The 14,079-nt window shown below is 45.8% G+C and overlaps 1 pseudogene; it reads left to right on the top strand.

Moving 5' to 3' along the window:
• The first annotated feature begins 962 nt into the window (after positions 1-962).
• The window catches only part of LOC123481209, an 81,633-nt pseudogene continuing 68,516 nt past the window's right edge, over positions 963-14,079 (top strand).

Here is a 14,079-nt window from a genome sequence, read left to right as displayed (position 1 = left end):
TATTTTGGTGACTTTGATTACAGTATCAAAAGGTCTGTTTTCCCAGTACACCTTAGTTATGCCTGTGTCCTCCACTGACAAGAAAGCCATTCGAATTTTGAGAATAAGTGGATTCCAAGAAATATATGTTTCTATTTTCACAAGTCATTTCATACTTATTTATCTTTCAGCAGTATATTTCCGGAGGTACTATATCAAATAGTTTTACTCTCACATTGACAATAGATTATTGGAGTATTATTTACCATTTATTTGTCATTGGTCACACGTGTGTGTTGGGGCAATGTGTGTTAAAAGGCCTATACTGTGTACTGTTGAAGGGTTCTAACACACAGTGTGTCTGTGTGTGGTGGGTGTGTGTGATGAGACTGAGATGAAGTAGCCTCTATGTTGAAAATGCGCCCAATTCGCCGACTGTGATACCATCTATATAAATAACAAACAGACGAAAAAAATTTCCCTTTTCTCTCTCTCTCTCTCTCTCTCTCTCTCTCTCCTCTTCCCCTCTTCTCTTTCTCTCTTATCTCTCTCTCTCTCTCTCCCTCTCTCTCTCTCTCTCTCTCTCTCTCTCTCTCTCCCCTCTCTTCCCTTTTTTTTTTCTTTTTTCTCTTTTTTCTCTCCCTCCCTCCCCCTCCTTCTCTCTCCCCCTCTCTCCCTCTCTCCTCTCTCTGTTCTCTTCTCTTCCTCACCTCCCCTACTGTGTGTCGTTTCTGTACGCCCGCGTCAAATGTTTTTTTCCTGTTCCTCTGGTGTGTCTCCAACACACATCTGTCCTACTGTACACGGCTAGACACTTTCTGTTTTTAACGTCTGATTCTGGATCAGCTCTCCGGGGATCCCTATGTCAACCATTATAATCTAAATAAAAGTACACTAACCCGCTGTCAGTTATTAAAGACACAAAAAGCTGTGGTAGATAGATGTCTATGGATCACGTACTGTATATAACTGGTGAAGTAGGAATGACCTGGGCACGTTGGCAGAGGGGCCTGGTGGGCCGCAGGAGGTCACCCAACGCAGTGTGGGCTACACATGTGAGTTTTATTAGTACAAAACCGTGAAGTGGTTTTGCGCATATATTAAACTTGATTAGGCTGTACCTGTCCTAATTCCCACTTGTTGTATTTGTGGCTCTTTTTGTGTGTGTGTTGGCTGTGTGTGTGTGTGTGTGTTTTGGTATCTCATTTGCATATGTTTATAGCACCAGTCCTCCTGCATACCTGCCACTCTTTCTCTGGCTGAGGAGTGAGATTGTGAGAGATTTTGGATCAGGGCTCGCATACCTTCCCTAAGCATACACCACACACACACACACACCTCCCCAACCCACTGTGTGTGTGTGGGGTGGGGGTGTCCATGGCTGCTTCCTTCTCATGAATAAATCAGGAGCAGCAAGCTACTCCTCTGTGCTCCTTTCTTTCCTTTTTTTTCTCCCTCCCTCCTTCTTCCTCGCTCCTCTCTCTCAATCAGTATGGCGTTAAATAGACCTTACTGGTCAGAGGAGATGCGTTAGCTTCTCCCCCCCCCTGCCCCTCTCTCCTCACCTCATCACAAGCTGTCCAGAGTATCCTGTGTACAACCAAAAACACCAAATAATGCATTCAGAGCAGAATTAGCCGATACCCGCTGACTTTCAAAATCCAGAAAATTCCATAACCACTTAAAAGGAAGAGATTCCCAAACCTTCCATAATGCCATCACTCACAAAGAGATGAACTGAGAAGAGTCCTCAGTGAGGCTGGTCCTGGGGCTCTGTTCACAAACACAAACATGCCCTAGAACAAAACAATTCACAACTGAATTTTAAACCAAATCATGAGGAAAACAAAAGACAATTACTTGACACATTGGAAAGAATTAACAAAAATAATGATAAACTAGGATGCTATTTGCCTCTAAACAGAGAGTACATAAGGGCAGAATACCTGACCACTGTGACTGACCCAAACTTAAGGAAAGCTTTGACTATGTATAGACCCAGTGAGTAATAGCCTTGCTATTGAGGAAAGGCCGCCGTAGGCAGACCTGGCTCTCAAGAGAAGACAGGCTATGCACACTGCCCACAAAATGAGGTAGGTCTGAGCTGCACTTCCTAACCTCCTGCCAAAATGTATGACCATATTAGAGACAATATTTCCTTCTGATTACAGAGATCCACAAAGAATTCCGAAAACAAACCCAATTTGAATAAACTCCTTATCTACTGGTGAAAACCACAGGGTGCCATCACAGCAGCAAGACGTAGGACTCATTGCCACAAGAAAAGGGCAACCATGAAGAACAAACACCATTGTAAATACAAACTTACATTTATGTTTATTTATTTTCCCATTTGTACTTTAACTATTTGCACATTGTTACAACACTGTATATATATATATACATAATATGACATTTGAAATGTTTTTGTCTTTGGAACTTGAGGTAATGTTTACTGTTAATATTTATATTTATTTCACTTGTTTACTATCTACTTGCTCTGTTTAAGTAATGTTAACATACGTTTCCCCATGCCAATAAAGCCCTTAAATTGAATTAATGAATTGAGAGAGAGAGAGAGAGAGAAGCAGAGAGGAGAGGAGGAGGAGAGGGAGAGGAGAGGAGAGGAGAGGAGAGGAGAGGAGAGAAGAGGAGAGAAGAGTGAGAGGGAGAGGAGAGGAGAGGAGAGAGGAGAGGGAGAGGGAGAGGAGAGGAGGAGGAGAGGAGAGGAGAGTGGGAGAGGAGAGAGGAGAGGTTGGGGAGTGTTAGCTAGACCTCTCGATTACAGCTGGGACTCCCCACAAACAAAGACATGGTAATGACCGTCTGCTAGCATTAACAACCAGCGGATGAAAGAATCTGCAGCAATCCCACTGAGAACTAACGCTGTTTGGCATCGCCTGGCCCGGGCCGTAGCTCCACCACCGCTGGCCTGGCTTGGCCCATTAGACTTGCCGAGTCTCGTAACAGCTTTCTCCTGACAAATGAGATTTTTCCCTCCTCATACAATATTCAGATAGTAACAGTCCCTAGTGATGAGATGGGCAGAGCAGCCGTGTGTGGTCGAGGGATCTGAGGCTTTTCAGCCATGGCAGGGAGGTGGGCATCCTAAGCAGCCAAGGCCCCGCTTGCTGTTTGTTTGAGGAAATGAAATAGAAAAAAAATAGAAATTACTCCTCTGTTTTAACCTCCCATCAGTGTGAAGACAAGACAAGACATATCCCTGGAAGCAACTACAGCTCAGAGATCACTTCACTGTTTTAATGTCTTGTAGCCCATCTAGGATTAGACAACACAAAGCCCTGCTGTCACCTGCAGGCATGGAACACAGCAGCTAGGGTGTGTGTGTGTGTGTGTGTGTGTGTGTGTGTGTGTGTGTGTGTAGCTAGGACCCCATCCCAGCAGTCACTGAGGAGACACAGAGACACTACAGGCCTACAAAGAGCTTCCTTAGGTTAGATCACTGGGTGACAGACCCTGAGACCTGGGCTTGCCTCAGTCGCACCGCCCGGCTCTGGGCTCTCTCAGATCACGGCTCCTTGCTAACAAGCAGTGGAAAACTGCCTTTGAAGTGTGAAGAGTTAAAGGGGATGTAGATGATTTATTGTACTGTAAGTTAATTGAATTAGCTTTCGGATTAGCATTACGGTTTGTAACCACAGCTATACTAAGTAAGTTCAAGTGGGCTATAAGCGGATGGAAAAGCCAGTGTTGATTTTGGTTTCTTATTTTACACCCACTCGACATACAGTACATTATTTCCCTTTAGCCTCGGTTAGCCCAGATTTAGTAGCGCCGCCGCTAACGCTAACCTACTGGGGGGTGTAAGTGGTCATTCACCTCATAAATAGCCTGGCAAAACATCACGGCAATCCGCCTGCATTAGCCTAGCGACATAGCACACTCCGGCTAGACAATTATGGATGAACCAGGGACCAGAAATAGTGGGAAAAAGCGGGAGCATTAGAAGGATAACGAAGGATGATAAGAGATTGTTCTACTGGAAGAGAGGGGAAAACTACCTTTCTTACCTCCCTCTTCTCTCTCGTTTCCTCCTTTCAGGATCCCACAGAGTGAAATGGTGCTAAGCTAAGCGCTAAGCACTAAACTCACCCATAGATGTCTTTGCGTTTGGTTAGTCGTTAGTCTTGGTGCTGATTTGGTCTCTATTGTTTTTGCTTTGGTCGAAGCTAATTGCTAATTGGAGTTATCTCTCATTAGCGCTATGTATTAAGTCTCATTAGCGCTGTGTGTTAAGTCCATGGCTCTACAGCATTATCTCCCTTCACATTCTCGAAATATGTCCCTCTCACTGCTAAAACCACCTGCCTTTGAACAAGATTAATAATATACACTCTCCCTCAGATTCGCACGCACACACACAGACACTGAAAAACACCAATGTAATGAATCTGTTTCATCTGGTTTCGGCTCACACACTCGTTGTCGGTACCATCCGCAATCCTTCTCACTATGCTCTGTGAACTCAATTTCTTAAGCTACAGCTTCTCTACTTTGAAGAAGTCTACTAACTAAACAATGGTGCAACTCTCATATTGGCTCCTTATCAAGTTAAATTCAAGTAAATGCACTATATCATGATAAACAAAGTCGAGTAGAAACCATACCATGACATACTTTGGCATTTGACATGCCTAGAGGTCTGCGGTCAGTAAAGTGTTAAAATTGGTTGGGTTACTTTTTAGATTTAATCTTACTTCCTCTTACTGATAGTTGACTTCCCTGTGGGATCTTTATTAGGGGTTGTGCGGTTTTAAGCCACAACACGCCCGAGCTGCACGTTTAAAAAAAAGGCATTGTACATTTAAATGTTTAATGCATAAAGTATATGAGAATATCTATAGATATATTATTACCTATTATTGATGCGTTATATTATGTCATACAATTTCCGCAATTAAGACTGGTCTCCTGGCCTGTTTCCATCTATATTAGTCTCATGTTATAATGATTATAGGCTACTTGGAGGTAAATTTACAGATGGATGTAGAAGAGTCCACTTCACCCTCCCAGTGCCCCCTCCCTTTGGGGAGTATTGCCCTGTTGGTTTCAGTGTTGACGGAAGCATGCCAGCCATGTCCGAGGGGCCTACTTTGGCCTGCCCAGGATCTCTGTGTGCCAGGGGGACAGTGCCAAGGGAATGCCCTGATGACAACATGATTAACTCGGGGATGGGTGACCAGAGCGGTCCGGTCCATTCCAGTCATACCAGCAAAATTGGCACAGCCATATTATCACGTCAGTCTAAATCCATGGTGCCACTGTCCCATTTCTAAACTCTCCCATAAACCTTTACATAAACCTAGGGGGAAAACAACTAAATACTGTGACTTCTATAATAAGGAAATACTGGTGATATGGCATGGGGTTTTTTTCTCTCTGTCTCTGTCTCCGCTCTCTCTCTGTCTCTGTCTCTGTCTCTGTCTCTTTTTCTGTCTCTCTCTGCCCTCTCTGTCTCTGTCTCTGTCTCTGGTGTTTTGAGTGTGTGAGTGTGATGCCTCTTCTGTTGATCCATAGAGTGTCTTATCTAGCGTCTCCTTTGAGGTGCTGAGGTCATCATTGTCACCAGGTTGCTATCAACGGACCAGAATAGAGGCAGCACGGGCTTTAAAGACACAGTCACGACCGACACACACAGATACGCACACAGACACACAGACACACACACAAATGCTATTGCTTGTGCGCACAACAAACTCTAATTGATCATAGCATTGTTTGATAATGTGGGCTAAAACATGTCAGCTCCAGTAACAATAATCCATGTCCTATTTGTGATTCTAGCCTGTACCTTCCACATGTCAGCCCCCTCCGTATCTCTCTCTGTGTATTCCCTAATGCACATGACACGGTGGAAATGCCTGGTTAAGTGCTACTCTGACATTAGCAGACTGTAGTCGCAGCATTTGGCCTGGGGACAAACACTGGAGAGGAGCCATTAAATATGAATGCTGCCACCCCCTCCTCCTCTTCCCCCTTTCTCCCCCTCCTCCTCTTCCCTTATTCCTCCTCCGTCTCCCGCCTGTGCCTCTCGTGGTTCAAGGTGGCAGAACGTTTTTCCTCTGTCACACCCGTGTCCCCGCCATTTGTTTACTCACACTGACAGAGATACGCTAGCGCTCTGTTAGCGCTCCGCGCGGAGGCTACGAGTCGCTAAGCAAGTGCCAAGAGGCTCCCTGTTAATAATGCATAGTGAAGGCAGGAGCGCTAGGCTAACTGGCAGCTAGCGGTAGCGGTGTAGCCTAGTGCCTCTCTTACCCCAGCTGTCTGAGCTATTATCACAGGCTGATGAATCTGTTAGCCCGCGCGTCAATCTGCCTGGTGTGTGTGTGAGGGAGAGGAGAGAAAGTGGGGTGTTAGCTGGTGTCACTGTCACCTCGGTTACGAGTCCAGGCTGCCTGGCCGAGCGAGCGCTCCAACGGAGCTGGTGAGAGATGCCAGTTGACCCTGGCTGTCTGTGCTCTATGCTCCCTGGTGCCCGCCTTGCTTTGGCCTCGGCAACATGACGGCTGGTTCTTGTCGGTCGAGGGCTGCGTGCTCCTGGTGCCTGGGTGGCAGAAGCGGAAGCGTGTGGCATGGGGCAGGGAAGATGGCGAGGGGCGCTCCGTAGGGGAGGAAGGGTCATTAGTGAATGGGTCCCTGCCTCCTGGCGTTTTTACTCCACATCACAGGGACGGGCGGGCGGCTCCCGTCTCCGCTAACTGGCTAACGCACGCTAATTAGCTCTAGCGACAGAGAGAGCCAGCTTAAGTTCCTTCTCTCTCTCTCTCTCTCTGGGAGTGTTGTTACAGAGAAAACTGACTGTAATGACACCATTTCCAAGACTGCTTCATTATGGCTAACTCCCCTTTACTATCTGGGACACTTAAAGAGACATAAGCTGCTTAGTTTTGCGAGCGCTTAGTCCTGGTGCTGTCTGCTAATAAGGCATATTTGACCCATTTAGAGTGGAATATGAATGACTGTGTAAGGAGACAAGGGCTAGCCACTGCGTCTCTCTTTTTCTCTCTTTCTCTACCTCCCCTTTTAAACAATGTATCTATTTTTCCCACCTCTGCATCACCAGTCAGCTACAACTGTATATTTCACCACATAGACACTCCAGTATTTGGCACGTAATTTACAAATACTGGTCCTAACACAACAATAAATCAGCGGTGATCTGCAAAAGTAATCATGGTGTCTTTGTAACGACATGAAAAACAAAGCAATAAAGAGGTGGCGGGTGCTTCTGTTTTGGCCAAGCCAACACTGAGATAAGCACAAGCTAGCTGGGATTAGCACGCTCGGGAGGCCAAGATGGCAACAGAGACTAGGCCGCGATGAACACCGCCATGCAGTGTCACCACCGCCGCCGCTAAGATAAAAGGTGTGTGAGCCACACCTGTCTCTGTCACACCCGCCTCGGTCCAAAGACTAGAAGACAAAGCCATGATGATGGCACACTGTATTTGAGCATGCCTGGGACGGTACTGACCCAACTAGAAGACAGTCACAGTGATGCTGAAACGCTGGTGTTTCTACCCAATAAATCACTGGGAGTTTATATATATATAGAGTGCGACTCTCTTTATTTATTTCTATAGGTTACAGTTTATTCCCCTGTTAGACAGCACCTCTACACAAAATGATGTTCTCTGGGGGTGCGCCAGCTCATGCTTTTTATTAGACCCAACTAGATAACATGTCTATTACCATACCATTATTACCTTACATGATCTGATCTGAAGTCAGATTTTAGATTTCACCCCTCACAGTTATCTTCTATTCATACATATTCAGAACTGATCCAAGACCAGTGGCAGTAGCTCTTCTCTTTACTAGTGTTGTGGGAGGGAGAGCAAGTCTTGTGTTTCTCTTGTGTTTGTTGTGAAGTGGTTGACTAGCTTAGCCTCTTCCTCTTCAGCATGCCTCTCATTGTCGCCTTCGCCTCTTGTTGATTCCCCCGACACGGGGCCCTTCCACCGCAAATCATTGTAATGCAAGGCCTGCTGCATGCACACAGCCTCCTGGGACACGACACAGTCCCCAGCGGAGCCCACGACGCTTTTAGGAATCATCTTTTCCCATTCTTCTGAGGGAAATATAAACCTTAGCCGCTCCGGGCCTTTCCTCTTTTTTACGAGCGCGATTTCCAAAAGCTCCTTGGAGCGAGATGAAGTGTTGGAAAGTGTCGGGGTTGAGCTGCAGCTTTAAATTAGCAAGTTAACTACCGATAGGGATGAGAGGCAAAAATAATATTATGTTTAATTTTGAGAGGGGAAATGTTTCTGGAGGATAGAGGGATGGAGGAGCGGTCGAGTGGAAAAGGATCTCTTTGAGACGTTTAGAAAGGGGATATGGCTAAATGCATGCAAGGACACACACACACACACACACACACACACACACACACGGTTCACATACTTATTGGAGGGGATCACAGAGTTCAGTCCATACCCTTGTCTGCACGGGATACATGATACACACACACTCACATACATCGTTACATAGTTACACACAGGAAGACCACTGGGCTTTCTCCACATCCTAACTAATTTGACCTCCCACATACTAGCCTATACACTGAGCACTGTAAAGTACAGCCAAGCATAGACATACAGATAATCTACTTAGGTATAAAAAGAGAATTAACAGTTATGGACACAAATGTGATGTCTAACTTTTTACAGCTTTCAAATTGAAATACATCTTTGTAATTAAAATAGAAAATATTTACGCTAGCAAATTTCCATATCTCCTGATTTGAACATTGGGATTTCAATGAAACATTTTTCATCTGAATATTTTCACTGTAAAATATGTTACCATCACACCACACACACATCCCAAATCCAGATAGATGTGGAAGTGGCTGTCAGTGATGCTGATAGTGTGCAATATAGAGGAAGGAAGAGGAGAAGCTCTGGTCTGCTGATTAAAACTTTCAGCTCCACTAACTTTCTGACCACCAGTGAGGTTACCGGGGCGGGCTGGAGTAATCGGCCCAATTAGGCTGCACACGAGCCCATGATGCCTATCGCTACGGCAACACAAGCCGCACAGCTGTCGCCGCAGCTCTGGGGAGGTTGCCAGATCGATCGACCTCAGGTGCCCGCACACAGGCAGAAGAGAGAGGACACACACACACACACACATACACACACACATACACATGGAAAGAGGGACTTTACACTCATGCACAGAGATTGCATGATATCACAAATACACACATGCATGCATGCAAATGACACTAACACAATTAGGAGAATGGATCACAATATGTCAGCGCCCTTGAGGTAGTGTAAAAGGTTGACTGGAAGACACACACACACACACACACACACACAAACCTCTGGCGCCATTGCATTTTTTTTTCTCAACCGAGCATATGTCTCAGGCACAAGAAAATACTTCTCCTCCCATAACATGAAAATAAAGTGATGTGAGGGCCTTTGCACACATTTGGCTGCTTCTCTGGAGTGTTTTTTATTTGACCAAAAGCTCTTGTCTCTGGCAGCGACTGGCAAGCTGTGGTAGACCTTAGGGGAGTTGGCCTGGGAGGCTGGGGGCATTTTCCCACAGCTGAAGTGTTAGAGACACTAACACACTGACTGCACTGTCTCTGCTCTGCCTGTGTGAGGGGGCCTTGGCATGGGCTAACACTTAAGTACTTACTTCAGGGGTAACCTTCCCCTTAGTGAAAATGAGATTAATGGAGGGGTGTGTCATGATGATATTGGAGGGCTGGACGATGCCCATTTAGTGCCCAATGAATGCCCAATGTCAGTGAGCTCACGTTGATGTTTTAGGTTTCTACTTGTACTACATGAATGTTTGGAAGATGGCGGATACATACAGGAAGTGAGAGTGCTCTTTCCTTCCCACCTATAGTCCAGCTGTATGAGTGCCACTACTCTCCACTATGTGTCTCTCTGCCTCTTTCTGCCGTCCAGCACCAAGCCTGTGTGTATGTGTGTGTGTTTGTGTGTGTGTTTGTGTGTGTGTGTGTGTTTAAGCGCGAGTGCGTGTTTGAACGCAAGTGTTTTTCTCATGAGTGAATGTGCTTCCCAGCATAAAACCACTTGACTGGGCTCTTTTCAGAAACCGCGTGGCTTTACTGCCTTGGCAAATACAAAGACCAACCACCTGAAGAGAGAGAGAGGAAAATCACCCCACTGCCTCTCACTCTCTCTCCTAAGTATCCAATTTAATGGAAAATAAAAAGTGGAAATTATAGCGGATTGTTTCCGTCCTCTTCTCCCGGGCACCGTGTCACTCTAGGATTCTGATCAGAGGAGTTCAGGGTTGCAGTAGTGGTAGGGTGGCGGATGGTGGGTGTCGAGAGGGTGGGCATGGGTGAGGTGAGGGGGTCAGGGAAGGGGGGTGTGGGGGGTGAGTCTGCTGACTTTGTGAGAACTGCACTTAGTTACTAATTTCCACTTCAAGGGTTCAACTGAAACATGGCATCAGCAGCCCTCTCTGTCAGCCTTGCACACACACACACACACACACACACACACACACACACAGGCCTGGGCATGGCTGACACACACACACCGCTCTCCCATCTCTCCGATCTCTAGTCTGTTTATTCATAGTCAGGGAAAAGGCTAAAGAAGCCGCCATGCTCCTCCAAAGCCACAGTTGCACAGTAATGAACACATCACACACACACACACACACACACACACACACACACATAGACACACCTACCGAGACGATCACCAACCAGGGGCCTACCTGCCAGATCACAAACAACACATTTCGATTGCAACATAAAAAACATAAAACGCTATCCTAACAAAGACCCTCGATGGTAAAATGCTATTCCAACAAAGACCCTCGACGGTGTAAATGCTATCCCAACAAAGACCCTGACTGTGTAAATGCTATCTCAACAAAGACCCTGACGGTGCAAATGCTATCCCCTAACAAAGACCCTGACGGTGTAAATGCTATCCCAACAAAGACCTCGATGGTGTAAATGCTATCCTATCAAAGACCCTGGACGGTGTAACAAGTATCCTAACAAAGACCCTCGATGGTAAAATGCTATCCCAACAAAGACCTCGATGGTGTAAATGCTATCCCAACAAAGACCTCGATGGTGTAAATGCTATCCCAACAAAGACCTCGACGGTGTAAACGCTATCCCAAAATACCCTGACGGTGTAAACGCTATCCTAACAAAGACACTCTACGGTGTAAACGTTATCCAAGCCGTAACGCCAGTCACCCCCATCAATATACTAGTCTCATTATTAATTCTATTAAGAGAAGATTGGAGAGAGACTCTCCAGAGTCCTCTCTTATTTGGTATTGTCTAAATGCCAAATTCAAGGACTTAAAACATTTACTACTACAAATGTTAAGGCTGAAATATTAGAATTTTCTCAATATATTTGATCTATGTTTATTTAAATCATTATAGCCATGATCATTTGAAACATCTTCAGCAATGTTTTTCTATCTATTTGTCCATTTCTCTAAATTACAATGGTTTAATGGCTCTATATCAGTTCTAGCTGTTCACACAGACCCAGTAGCAGTTAGCCACTTAATTGAAACAATAGCTTAATTAAAGCTAGTTCAAGGAAACACTTTTGCCTCTTACTAAATCCATATGTTACTAGATCAATGCTGGGCGAGAGTCTCTCATTCGCAAAAATCCCACGGCTTTGTAAGAACACAGCAAGGAAATGGAATCGACAAATAACATTCCACTCATGCGAGGAGGGAGGGGGGACTTAACGCCTGCTAGAGGCAGCGCTGGACAACATTTTATGGTTTATTTTAATACGTTTTTATAGATTTCTATTGTGGCACTGTGTTTTCCAAAAAGCCATTCTGTTTCTACGATCACTCTGGGTGTTTGTTATTTAACGAAGAAGGGAAGCTGGGGCCAGGGCTTGCCCGGTTAGGGCCCTTTTCTCTGGGTCCTCAGGTATATCAGCACCTGAGAGCTGCATAAAGTCAACATTAAAAAGAGGTAACACATGTCGAGGTATGTTCTAAATTGGTTTGCGCCGTGATCCGAAGTACCCGAGGCACACACGATGTCAAAAATAATGCATCCTATATCCTATTGCTACAGGCCACAGTGAAGGGGGGAGTTAGGGGTCTCTTTTTCTTCCTGCCATGCTAATGTGTCCCTGGTCGATGGTAGTTGGCATGTTGTTTGAATATGAACATATGTGTCAAGTATATGTGGGTGGTGAGCTTGTGGGCGGAATGTATTTTTTTATGGTGACACGGTGTGTGTGTGTGAGTTTGTGTATGTGTGTGAGTGTGCAAGAGCCAGTTTGTTTGGTTTTTCCTTTACTAGCATCTGAGAGAGCTTTCTGAGCTCCAGAGCCCTGTCCAAACAAAGATGGCCAAGGAGGAGGGCCGAGAGGGGTGGTGCTTTTTTTCTTTTGAAAAGGGGACAAAAAGAAGCCTGCGAAAACCGGAGGAGAGAAATCCAGCCCTGAGAAAGGCAGCTGGAAACAAGAAGTCTTGTGGTTTCTTGTCCCTCCCCCACTCTCCCCATCTCTTCATCCACCTCCTCCCCTCTGGTCCAGCTGCACTCAGATGAAGTCTGCTTGCTTCGCTCCCAAATCCCCACCAACCACCACCACTGCCAAGGCAAGAGAGAGAGTGTCGAAGTTGGTAATGCTTACAGCCTTTACTGCTGTAACGCATGCGATCCATTAGGGCCAGCAAGGTCCCTTGCATGTTGTTGCTGCACCAGTCCCAGGTCAGAGCATATAGGGGATGTGGTAAAATTATAAATATGGGAGGCTGGAATCAGAGTTGAGGGGACGGAGGGGGCAGGGTTGGCCATGCCACTCGTTAAGAGAGGCCCACTACAGCTATTTCATGATTGGGTGGCAATAAAAATGTCTGTCACAATTTGTTCGGATAATTACTTGGATGCTAGAAGCTTCCGGGAAGACACACAAATGTGTGGAGCGTAGTCGTCGATAGCTTTATAATTACAAAAGAAGCCCTCCCATTCTTATGAGGTGACCGACAGGAGGGCCCCTGGGTAGTGTGTTGGTAATTTGGCCTGGCCGATATACAGGATGGCACCTGAACCCTGGCAACCAACCCTGTTGCATATGTTCAGTCTGCCTCACTCTGGTTTTAAAACTTGTAACCCAGGCAGCAAGTCATTCAACCCCCGTAGTAGTGGATTGAAAGTTGGAAGTTGCCCTCATGGTGAAGTTCTATAGAGAACTGCAATGTTTAGATACTGAAATACTGGTATGCATCGCTAAGACTAAATATTAGTGCACTTGGCACTTTTGGAGAGTGTTCATTGTCGCAACTGGTCCTCCTATCTCTTTCTCTCTCTCTCTCTCTCTCTCTCTCTCGCTCTCTCTCTCTCTCCTCCCCCTTTTTCTCTCTCTCTCCCCCTCCCCCCCTCTCTCCCCTTTCTCTCTCTCTCTCTCTCTCTCTCTCTCTCTCTCCCTCCCCCTTTCTCTTCTCCTCGTCCCCTCCTTTCTCTCTCTCTCGGTGACTGACCTGTGACACTGAGACATTGTCTCGCCTCTTACTTTCAGTCCCCTCTATCTGTGAACTTTGTAAAGGCTGATAAAGAACTAAGTGCTCAGATGGACTTTCCTTTAGTCATACACTACATACCTCTCCTCTCCTTCTCTGTGTGGCTGGAGGTGGGAGGGACACTTGCACATTTGTCAATGGGTAATGTAGCCATGGGGGTTTGAGTACAGCGCAGTCTCACTCTTTTCTTTCTTCTCTATCCCTCTCTCTCTGTCTATCTCTCTGTCACTAGCGGGTTTCAGTAATGTGTGTATAGTCTAATGGGAGGAATATTAACCTTTGGAATAGCAGTATCTGGAAACGGGACCTCCTGTGTGGATCAGAGCTGGCATCTCACTATGCAGGTAATTACAGATGACAGCCGAGACATCCAGCAATCCAGGTGTGTGAGGATGTTATCTGAATGTCTGAGGCCAAAGGTCAGATGGAACTTTGGATTGGAACTGGATGTTTTAAATTAATTACCTTATTTGGATTATTTTCGTGCAAGCTTGTGTTGATGTCATAATGGAACGGTCATTATGGAGTGATACCTTAAAAGGTGCTTGTTTG

The sequence above is a fragment of the Coregonus clupeaformis genome, unplaced genomic scaffold (genome assembly GCF_020615455.1).
Source record: "Coregonus clupeaformis isolate EN_2021a unplaced genomic scaffold, ASM2061545v1 scaf0034, whole genome shotgun sequence".
NCBI lineage: Eukaryota > Metazoa > Chordata > Actinopteri > Salmoniformes > Salmonidae > Coregonus > Coregonus clupeaformis.
The sequence above is the reverse complement of the archived record's forward strand: the minus strand, read 5'-3'. Positions and strand labels throughout refer to the sequence as shown.